Raw genomic sequence first — 10,679 nt, 5'->3', positions numbered from 1 at the left:
TTGTTTTCTGTCTCCTAGCTTTTAAAACAGTAGACCCACTATTACATGACTTGCTGCTCATGTACAAGGCCTGACTCTGTGTGACTCCTGTGTCCCTTGACCCACATTCTTCTGGGTCTCTGGACAGTACTTTGGTGGGTTTCACACCTTCCAGCACTTTTTCTGGCAAGTAGTCCATGCCATGTCATTCTTTGACAAAATGTATTGCCTGCTGGGGGTTTTGCGAGGGGTGGTCTGTGCAGTGTTGTTCTTAGGCAGACTGCTTTGAAAGGACCACTGTAGAAAAATGGGTCTTGGGCCACAACTGCAGGATTCTTACCAGCCTTCTGGTGAAGCTTTGCTCCATTCAGATACATCTACATCTGCAGTTATCCATCTGGCATCATTGTGCCAAGGTCAGGAATATTGTTTTGTTGGATGTGCAGTAGTTTTTAAACAAGAAAATGGTTTTTGTTTATTTTTAGCAATAGCAGAAAAATACACATAGTTATATTCAGGATAGAATCTCATCCGTAACTCAGATTTTCCATCATCTTCAGACAATAGTTTGCCTTATAAGGATTCAACCCTTTTTTTTTGGATTTGCTGAATTTCTCTATTTGTGACGTTTCTGCCTTTTTGAACATCAGTTGTTTTTGTTTGATGAAAATGTTTCTCTATAAGAATGTTCCTTGATGACTACTTCTTTGCCCCCAAGCCTCAGATGGCTTGACAGGAACAGCGTCTGCTTCCTGCTGGGCATGAATGGGAAGGGAGCTCGTAGACCCTGATCTGTTCCTGCCTGACCGCCACTGCCACGTCACAGTTTCCTTCCTGGCTTCGTAGTTGAGTCACAGCTTTGAGTTTGCTTTCATAAATAAACAGTAACCTAAACCTCATATTTGGTTTAAGGTTCATCCATAAGATGAAGTGGAATTGAAAAGAGAAAGGATCCTGCAGTGTATATTTGACCTACAAGGTAGAGGGGCTCTGCAGATAGTAATAAGAACCCAGAGGAAATGGCCCCCAAGTGGCACACTTCCTGTGGTTCCTCATGATGGAAGTGGCAAGCAAAGACAACAAGGTGATAGGATGCTGCTGGTTTGGAGATGACAAAGGCCAGAAGCTGAGGACCGTGTGACTTCTAGAAGCCGGAAAAGGCAGAAAGGGGATCCTACTTGAAGGACCCAATCTGCTGACACAACATCTTAGTTTTCGTCCTGTGAGACCCACTCTGGACTTCTGAGGGCCAGAACTGGAAAATTGCACCCTTGTGGCCTTGGGAAAGGTACACACAGCTCCTCCTTGCCACCAATCCCCATCAGACTTCTGGTTTCAGTTATGTTTGTTCCCTTGCAGGTTCCCTGTTCTTGAGTCAGATAAGACAATCCCACCCCAGATAAATCTACTTTCTCTCTGCTGGACTCTTCCTTTCTTCATTTGCAGCTCCTGAGACTTCTGACCACTTTGGGCACCTAAGTGGAAGGGCGTTTGAGTACTACACTCCATAGTAGATAATAAAAGGAAGGAAGCTGCATACTCAGCAGCAGTCCATGTTATGTCCTCTTGGGAACTTGTTACACGCATATAACACATCTCAGTTCTTTTTTATCCCCTTCCTCCTCCACCCTTCATCTCTTGGTCTGGTTTTCATTTGAAAAACATCTCCTCCTTTCCTATATATATCTTTTATTTTGCTCTTTATTTTTCTTTCAGGTTTCTCATATTTAAAAAACCACACAATATTAAAACTTAATGTCTGATTTATTTTATTTAACCTTATGGTCTCAAGGTACAAGGCATTTTTCTACAAATGACTCAGGTTTATCCTTTATGGGAGAGTACTCTTCTGTTGTGTATAAATATCACATTTTCTTTATCCATTCATCTGCTGAAGGAATATAGATTCCTTCAAATACTTAACTATTATGAATTGTGCTGTTTAAACATGGACATGTACATAATCACTGTAATATGTCTTTAACTCTTTCAGGAATATACTTAGAAGGAGAGAGCAGGTAGGTTGAGTGGAATTTCTAGTGTTTGTATTGTGAGGGATCTCTCTCCTTACTGATTTCCATAGTATTCCTACCAATAGTGAAAAAGAGTTTCTTTTTCCCTGCACCCTGCCCAGGACTTGATATTATTTGATTTATTGATGATAGCCATTTTTTCTGGAGTAAGATGGAATCTCGGCATTGTTTTCATTTGCATTTTTTAATAGCCAGAGATGTTGAACCTTTTTTTCATGTATGTATGTATGTGCCATTTGTACTACTACTTCTGAGAAATGCCTATTTCATTGGTCCATTTTTTGATTGGGTCTTTTATGGGGGGTTGTTCTTTATATATTGTAGATACAAGACCTCTGTCTGAGGAGTAGATGGCAAAATTGTTTTCCCATTCTCTTGGTTGTCTACACTGTTTTGGTTGTTCTCTTTTGTTGTTGTTGTTTTGTTTTTTCTATTTACCTTTTGGTTTTTGGAGACAGGGTTTCACTAGGCAGTCTAGGCTGGCCTTGAACTCACTACATAGCCTAGGCTGGCCTCAGCCTCCTAAGTGCGAGAATTACAGGCTTGCACCACCACACCTGACTGGTTGATTCCTTTGCTGTGCAGAAGCCTTTTAATTTGATATGCTGTCATTTGTGTACTATTTCTTACACTACTGAGGTTCTTTTCAGAAAGTCCTTACCTGTGTCTGTCATCAAGAATTTTACCGATTTTGTCTTTTAGCAGCTTAAGTGTTTCTGTTTTAACATTTAGTTCTTTGATCCATTTTGATTTTAGTTCATTACATAGTGAGATATATGTGTCTAGATTGAATCTTCTCCATGGGGATAACCTGTTTTCCTAGCACCATTTGCTAAAAAGTGGCTGCCTTTCCTTCAGTGTATATTTTTGGTCCCTTTGTCAAAAATCAGATGGCTGAATGTGTCTGGAGTTGTTTCTCCATTCTCTGTTCTTTTCCAATGAGCCACATATCTGTTTTTGTGCTGGTAATATGTTGGTTTTTTTAATCACTATAGCTGTGTAATATAATTTCAAATCAGGGTTTATGATGTCTCCTGCTTTGCTTTTGTTACCTGAGATTGCTTTTACTATTCTAGGTCTCTTCTGACTCCATATGAATTTTAAAGTTGTTTTCTCTAATTCTGTAAGTATGCTGTTGATATTTTGATTGGAATTGCATTAAGTCTGTGTATCAGTTTTGGAAATGTGGCTATTTTGACTGTATTGGTACTGTCTTTTCATTTTCTGGTATTCTCCTCAGTCTCCTTTTTCGGAGCACTATATTTTCATTTTAGAGGTCCTTTACTTCCTTGTTTAGGTTAATTTCAAAGTATTTAATTTTTCTTGCTGGTATTGTAAATGGTATTGTTTTCCTCATTTCTTTCTTAATGAGTTCATTATTGGTATATGAGAATGCTAATTATTTTTGTGTGTTTATTTTGTACCCTGCTATATTACTGAATTTGGTTATTAGTTCTAAGAGTATTTGGTGGAATTATTTTGGGTCTTTTATGTAGAAGATAATGTCAACTGCAAATATATCCCTTTTATTTGTTTGTCTTGCCTGATTGCTCTAGCTAATGTTCTGAGTACTATGTTGAACAGAAGTGGAGATAGTGGACATTCTTGTTTTGTTTCTTACTTAGTGGAAAAGCTTTTAGCATTCCCGCATGTAATACAATGTTGGCTGTAAATTTGTCATAAATGGCTTTTATCAGTTTGAGATAAGGTTCTTTTATACCTATTTTCTTCAGACTTTTTATCATAAATAGATGTTAAATTTTGGCACAGGCTTTTTCTGCGTCTGTTCAGATGATCTGTTTATGTGATTTGCGTCTGTATGTTTATTGATTTGTGTCGGTTGAACCATCCTTGCATCCCTGGGATGAAACTTGGTTGGTCATGATCTTTTTGATGATTTGTTACATTATTTGCCAGTATCTTGTTAAGGATTTTTTAAAAATCTGTATTCATTAAAGAGATTGGCCTGTAGTTCTCTTTTTTGGTTTGGAATCAGCATAATGCTGGCTTCCAAAAATGACTTAAGAGAGTACTCCTTCCCTTTCAATTTCATTAAAAAGTTTGAGGAGCATTGGTGTTAGATCACCCCTGACGTTCTTGAAGAAATCAACAGTGAATCCATGAGGACCTGGGCTCTTCTTAATTGGTAGGGTTTTTATTACTGCTTCAATTTCATTACTTTTATTGAATTACTTATTGTTTTTATATCTTCTTGGTTCTGTTTTGGTAATTCCTATCTGTCTTGAAATCTGGCCATTTTTTTCTGACTTCTCTAATTCTTGGAGTACAGATTTTAAGAGTAGTTGAAAATAATCTTCTGGATTTTGACAGTGTTCATTGTAATTTTTTGTGTGTGTGTGTGTGTGTGTGTGTGTGTGTGTGTGTGTGTGTTTTGTATCAGGGATTGAACTCAGGACCTTGCACTTTCAAGGCAGGCAGCAGCACCACTGATCTAAATCCCTAGCTCACCTTTGTCACTTCAAATTGCAACGATTACATTGCCTTTTTTTTCTATTTCTTTGTAAGATTGGCTGAGAGTTTCTCTAGTTTGTTTATTTTTTCTGAGAACCAATTCTTTCTTCCATTCATTGCTTCTTTGTATTGTTTTTTCAAACTCATTTATTCATTTCTTCTCTTATCTTTGTTCTTGTTTTGAGGTGCATCATTCAGTTACTTATTTGGGCTCACTGTGTTTTTCTGATGTGGGTATTCACAGCTATAAAGTCCCCTCTTACGACAGTTTTCATTTTGTCCTATAAGTTCTAGTACATTGTACTGACATTATTGTTTGATTCTAGAAACTAATTTCTTCTTTGACGTCTTCTGTGACTCACTGATTATTCAAGAATGTATTGTTTAATTTCTATGTATTTGCATAATTTCTATGGCTTTTTGGTTTCACTGCACTATGATAAAATGCATGAGATAATTTTTATTCTTTTCCATTCCCTTAAGCAGATTTTATGGTCTGATATGTGGTGTTTTAGAGAAAGTTCCATATGCTGCTTGGTAAGAATATGTATTCTGTTCTTTGGTGGAACACTTTTCAGATATCTGTTAAGTCTGTTTGTTGGAAGGTTTTTTTCCAACTTTGATATTTCTTTGTTGAATTTTTTTTTTTGTATAGTTGATCTGTTTATGACAGTTGAGTATTAAGGTTCCTCACTATAAATGTGTTGATGTATATCTGATCTGTTTTGTCCATTTGTTTGTTATAAAGTTGCCATACCAGTGTGTGGTGCATATGTTTATAATTATCTCTTACTGTTGAATTTCCCTTAACCAATACATCATGACCATCTTTGCCACTTCTGATCAGTTTTGGCTTGAAGTTTACTTTGTCTGAAAGTAGGATAGCTACTGTTGCTTGTTTTCAGGTTTCCATTGCATGAAATATTGTTTTCCATCCATTGAATTTTTTGTTCGTTTGTTTTTCTTCTTTGAGACACGGTCTCACTAATGTGGTTGAGACTGACCTGGAACTGACTGTGTAGCCCAGGCTCATCTCGAACTCACAGTGATCCTTCTGCCTCAGCCTCCCGAATGCTGGGATCATAGGCATGTGCCACCATGCCCAGCACCATTGAATATTAACTCTATGAATTGGGGAGGGAGATAAATCTGTTTCTTGTGCACAGCAAATTTTCTTTCTTGATCGATGCATTTTGCCAAACTGTGTCTTGATTGGGGAGTTGAGACTAGTCATATTGAGTGCTACTACTGAAAGTTGTTGGCTACTTTATGTCATCATACTATTTTCCTTTGTTAAGGTCCTTTCTTTCCCTTCTACTTAACTGCGCTCCTGCATTTATTCTTTTTTTTTTTTTTTGGTACCAGGGATTTAACTTGGGTCTTTGTGCTTGCAAGGCAGGCCACCAAACCGCTGAGCTAAATCCCTGGCCCTCCTGCATTTTTTCTATTAGACCTTTTGGCATTATTCACCTTTTCTCTAGGGTTTCCTTGGGAATTTTTTGGTGTGCTTTTTGGTGGTTATGAATGATGTGCTCTTTATCATGGAAATAGCTGATTTTTCCATCAATTTTGAAAGGTAATTTTTCAGAATATATCAGTGTAGGTTGGAAGTTATTTTGTTTGGGGTCTTGAAACACTTCACTCCAAGCTTTTCTGACTTTTTAAGGATTGTATTAAAAAGTCTGCTGTAATTCATTGTTTTTCTGTAAGACAAGAAAATTTATTCCATCTGTTTGACTTACGGGATTTTGACTAATTTGTCATGGAGATGTTCTTTCTGATCATTGCTATTTGGGGTTGTGTATGCCTTATGTTAACTTCTTTTCTCATATTTGGAAAGTTTTCCCCTATTAGGGTAAACAGTTTTTTATGCCATTCTTGTTGTCTTCTGATGTTTCACTAATTCTGCTAATCTTAAATTAGTCTTCTTTCCATCATCTAGCACCTATTTGATCAATTTTATATTCTCTTGTTTTTAAGGTTTCTCTCAATGACTAGTCACCAGTAAGGGCTCTGTCTTCTAGTTGTGACACTCTGTCCTCACATTGGTCACTTCTGCTGCCCATACTTTCAATAAAATTTTTAGTCTTCTGACTTTCTGTTTGATACTATTTCATGGACTCTTAATTCTTTTTTGAGGGGAGGGTTGAGACAGGGTCTCACTACATAGTTGAGACTGACCTGGAACTCACTGTGTAGCCCAGGCTGGTCTCAAACTCACAGCGATCCTCCTGCCTCAGCCTCCAGAGTGCTGGGATTACAGGTGTGCGCCATGATGCCTGGCTCATGGACTCTAATACTTTGCTAAACTGGACATTCATGCTTTGTATCATTTTGTTTAGCACAGCTAGCTTTTCCTTAGTGTCTTCCTGATCATTTTATTATATCCCTTATTTGTTATATCTACTTTGAACTTGTTAAATACTATATTGACCAATTTTTTTCCACCTCCTTTGTTACTCTTTCAAATAGTTTGGCTATGCTGCTTTTGATTTCCTCCTGGTCAGTGCCCCATGGATCAGATTTGGGAGAGTGGGGAGTTTATGAAGGACTTTTGTTACCTTGTCTTATCATGTTTCTATTTTGGCTTGTTGTGGTTTTGTTTGTTTGTTTTGTTTTTTGTGTGTGTGCTGAGGCTTTTGTGTTAATTATAATGGAGAGCTTTGTTGCTAGAATGGATACCTCTTTAGTTATTGTCTGCTTTTTTGTGATATACTCTTAAGTGTGGTTAACTGTAGGCTTTTCCTCTTTTCAAAATCCATCCTGTTTATTTGGGAAGGGACACTGCAATGTAGTTGGGTCAGCACCCACCCAATTCTCCAGGAATGAGCCCACAGTATTGTTAATGACACAAAGGCGATCCAAATAATGTCACGCAGAAAAAGAAAAAAGAAACAACTGTGTCACCTTGGCTATAGAAATAAAATCAAACTGGATTTTGACATAGCCTAAGAATCAATAGTGTACCATAACCATAGAGAAAAGTTCTATACTCATAGTAAAAATACAAACACAAACCTACAGTAAATATCTACTAAATGGAACAGCTTTACCTCTAGTAACAATAGAACACTATTGAAGAGTAATAGCATAGAATAAAATAGGGCCAGGGCTTTTAGCTCAGTGGCAATGCGCCTGCCTCACAAGTACAAGGTCCTGAGTTTGTTTAATCCCTGGTACCAAAATAAATAAATAAATAAATGTTATCTAAAGATTCGTAAAGCTTAATGGTTTTGCTAGTAAAGACAGGGGGTGGCAGCTAGAGAATGAAAAAAGTAAGATTTGAAAAATTAATGGAAGATGAGGAGGAGGAGGGAAAAGTGAGTCAGAGAATCTTATTGAGGAGTGAAAAGATATTGATAGTATTGGATAAAAAACGAAAAGAACAAACAAGAAAAAAGAGAAAAACAGCAAAATAAAGGAAAAAATGAAAAGGAAAAGAAGTTGAGCAAAACAAAAAAGAACTTCAAGCACCAAAAAACCAATGATGGAAAAAGAAAGAAAAAATATAAAAATTGAGTCCAAAAATAACATTTCTTGTGTTTTTGGATGAATGGTTTCTTTCCATGATTTGCAATCTTGGAATCCAACAACTCATGATTCTTTCCACCTAGCTTTATAGCCTGTAGGTTTATGAGGTAGCACCCGCCTCCTCCAAAGACTCCTCTGTCTGTATACCCCAGACTGTGGCAACCATTCAAGCTGGAGAATGTCCTTGCTCACACTGAAAGATTGGGAAAACCCATCAACCCTCTGGTCTCTGGTACATGTAGGCTGTGGAGCAGGGGCTCAAGCATATAGTTGTATTTAATGTCAGTGCTTTCAGATCCAGCCTCCTGAAAGCTACACTTGCTAGGCCTAATTTCTTGCTGTGGAGGGCCACACTAGGGTCCTTCCTGGCCTGAGCTTTAGCTTCTCAGGGGTTCTGTGTCTAGCTGCACCCTCTCTATAGCTATCTCCAGTGGCTGTTTCTTATCAAGCCATTGTGCAAAGGTAACACTGGAAACCCTGAAGTAGAGTTACTCTGTAGTTGTTCTTTGGCTCAGTTTTAAACAGTTGTCTTCGGGCTAGGGGTTTAGCTCAGTGGCACTTCACGTGCCTCACAAGCACAACGTCCTGAGTTCAGTCCCCAATATCAGGAAAAATAATTAAAAATAAATAAATAATCATCCTCTTGCCAAAATAGTGCCTGATTAAACACTCTTCTGGTAGTGTGGCAGGCTCTGCGCTGGGTTTCAGCTCCAACTCTATTCTACCAGGAAGGATTCACTTTTGGAATAAAACCCCATCCTGTTTTTGTGGTTTACAATAGCCACAGGCCTTCCTTGGGCCTAGTCCTGCTGGCAAGGTCTGTACTTTCTCGCTGGGCCTGCTGGCCCCCTCCAGGTTACCTTCTCTCCTTGGGCGTTGGCCTCATCTGTGATCAGATTGGTCAGATTGATTGGTTGGTCTGTGCCTCTGCTGCCTCATGCCAAGGATAAAAAAAATGTAGAGTCATATCAGATTTGACAAATGGCTGCATCCAGGATGCAAAATCCAGGGGCCATGTGGTGCATGGCTGCTATATCCCTCCCTGTGTTCTTTTAGCATGGTGCCTAACAACCCTAATGTCAGTAGTGATTAAAAGTCGAGCCAAGTGCAAATGCCTCCCTTCCCTGACTAAGTACTCCTTAGAGACCAATGGAGCTAGAATGAGACCACTGTTCCACCCTTCTACTTCCAGAAGGTTCCAGGTTATACCCTGTCAGCATGCAGTGTGGACAGCAGACACCTACACAACCTAAATAGTTAGGCGGATGCCCAAGTTTTAGGTGGATTCAACCTTTTTTTGTACCAGGGATCATACTCAGGACCTTACACTTGTAAGATAAGTGGCAGCACAACTAAGCCAAATCCCCAGCCCGGTGGCTTCAGTCTTAATCTATGGGTGTAAAGGAAGCCTTGAAAAAGTGAGAACACAGACCAGGGGTGTCTTTGGGCCTCAGTGTGAATGCATACTGACAAGCATTACTGACTCACTGTGAGATTGCCTGAGGTTCCCCTCTCCACCCAGGTACCTTATCCATCATCCTTGCAACTTATTTCAAAAGTGTTGTTTAGAAAGCATGATTGTCTTAACAGTGTGAGCATGAACACACGTTGTGTATCATTTCTCCTGGTACATTGGAAAAGTGAGGTGCATACGTTCAGAATTTCATTAAGGTAGGCAGGGTCATCTTTTCAGTCATAAGAGTGAGAAGGAATCTAGACTGTAAAAATCCATTCTCAGATAAAAAGTAATATAATTTAAAATCAGGTTGCACACTAGCCTTGGCAGCCTGTCACTCAGTAGAACTGACTTCCCAGGGCTTGAGCATCAGCAGGTGAGGACTATCAGGATGGTGCCTGGTTGAATCTACTAGAGGACATGTTTTACTCAAGATAAGGTGCATCTTTTTTCTCCACCCCACTCCTACCGACTCTCTGACCCCTGCTCTTGTTCTCAGAATTGAACCCAAGGGCACTCTACTATTGAGCTACATCCCAACCCTTTCTATTTTTATTTTGATACAGAGTCCTGCTAAGTTGCCCAGGCAGAACTCAAACTTGGAATCCTCCCTCCTCAGCCTTCCTCAGTGCTGAAATTATAGGCATGTGCCACCACGCCTAGCTCAAGGTGTGTTTTGATTGGAGCAGATGGGTGTGTTTCTACACAGCAGAGTGATAGTTGACTCTCATCACATTTGTAAGCCTTGGAATTTCATATCACCTTAGACTATAGACAAGTTTCCTTTTTTTCTGTAAAGTTATAAATTAAAATAGTTTTTGAAGTATGGTTACATAATTACCATATAGTCTCATTATTTACATTCTGCATTTGAAAAATCTGTTAAAATGTATTCATAATCCTAAAACCAATACCTTTTCAGATATTCACAGACATATACAGAGCAGTGAACAGTTGGGGTCACCAACACGTTCCCAGCAAGGCGACACTTCCTCCTGAGCTCATGTCGTAGACATGTGTCCTTTCCATGGTCTGTTGCTTCAGGGCCACACTTAAAACATCTCTGTGCTTCTTGCTAATTTTGCCATTTAAAGTGGTCTTGAGTGTAGGGCTGAAGTGCTGTCTAGTGCCCTCTGTCCAGGAGGCTGTGATGTGCCTCAGGTAGATGATGAGTGTGTGGCAGAAGTTGTGCTCAGGCTTGTTGGCCA

At 39.0% G+C, this 10,679-nt stretch overlaps 1 protein-coding gene across 1 annotated transcript in view; it reads left to right on the top strand.

Moving 5' to 3' along the window:
• LOC104849257 (RNA polymerase II subunit A C-terminal domain phosphatase) overlaps positions 1-10,679 on the top strand; it is a 74,425-nt gene that overhangs the window by 39,245 nt on the left and 24,501 nt on the right. The window lies entirely within an intron of this gene.

The sequence above is a fragment of the Fukomys damarensis genome, unplaced genomic scaffold (assembly GCF_012274545.1).
Source record: "Fukomys damarensis isolate Sample0158 unplaced genomic scaffold, DMR_v1.0_HiC HiC_scaffold_30, whole genome shotgun sequence".
Lineage (NCBI taxonomy): Eukaryota > Metazoa > Chordata > Mammalia > Rodentia > Bathyergidae > Fukomys > Fukomys damarensis.
Note: the sequence above shows the minus strand (reverse complement) of the source record. Positions and strands in the feature narration are given on the sequence as shown.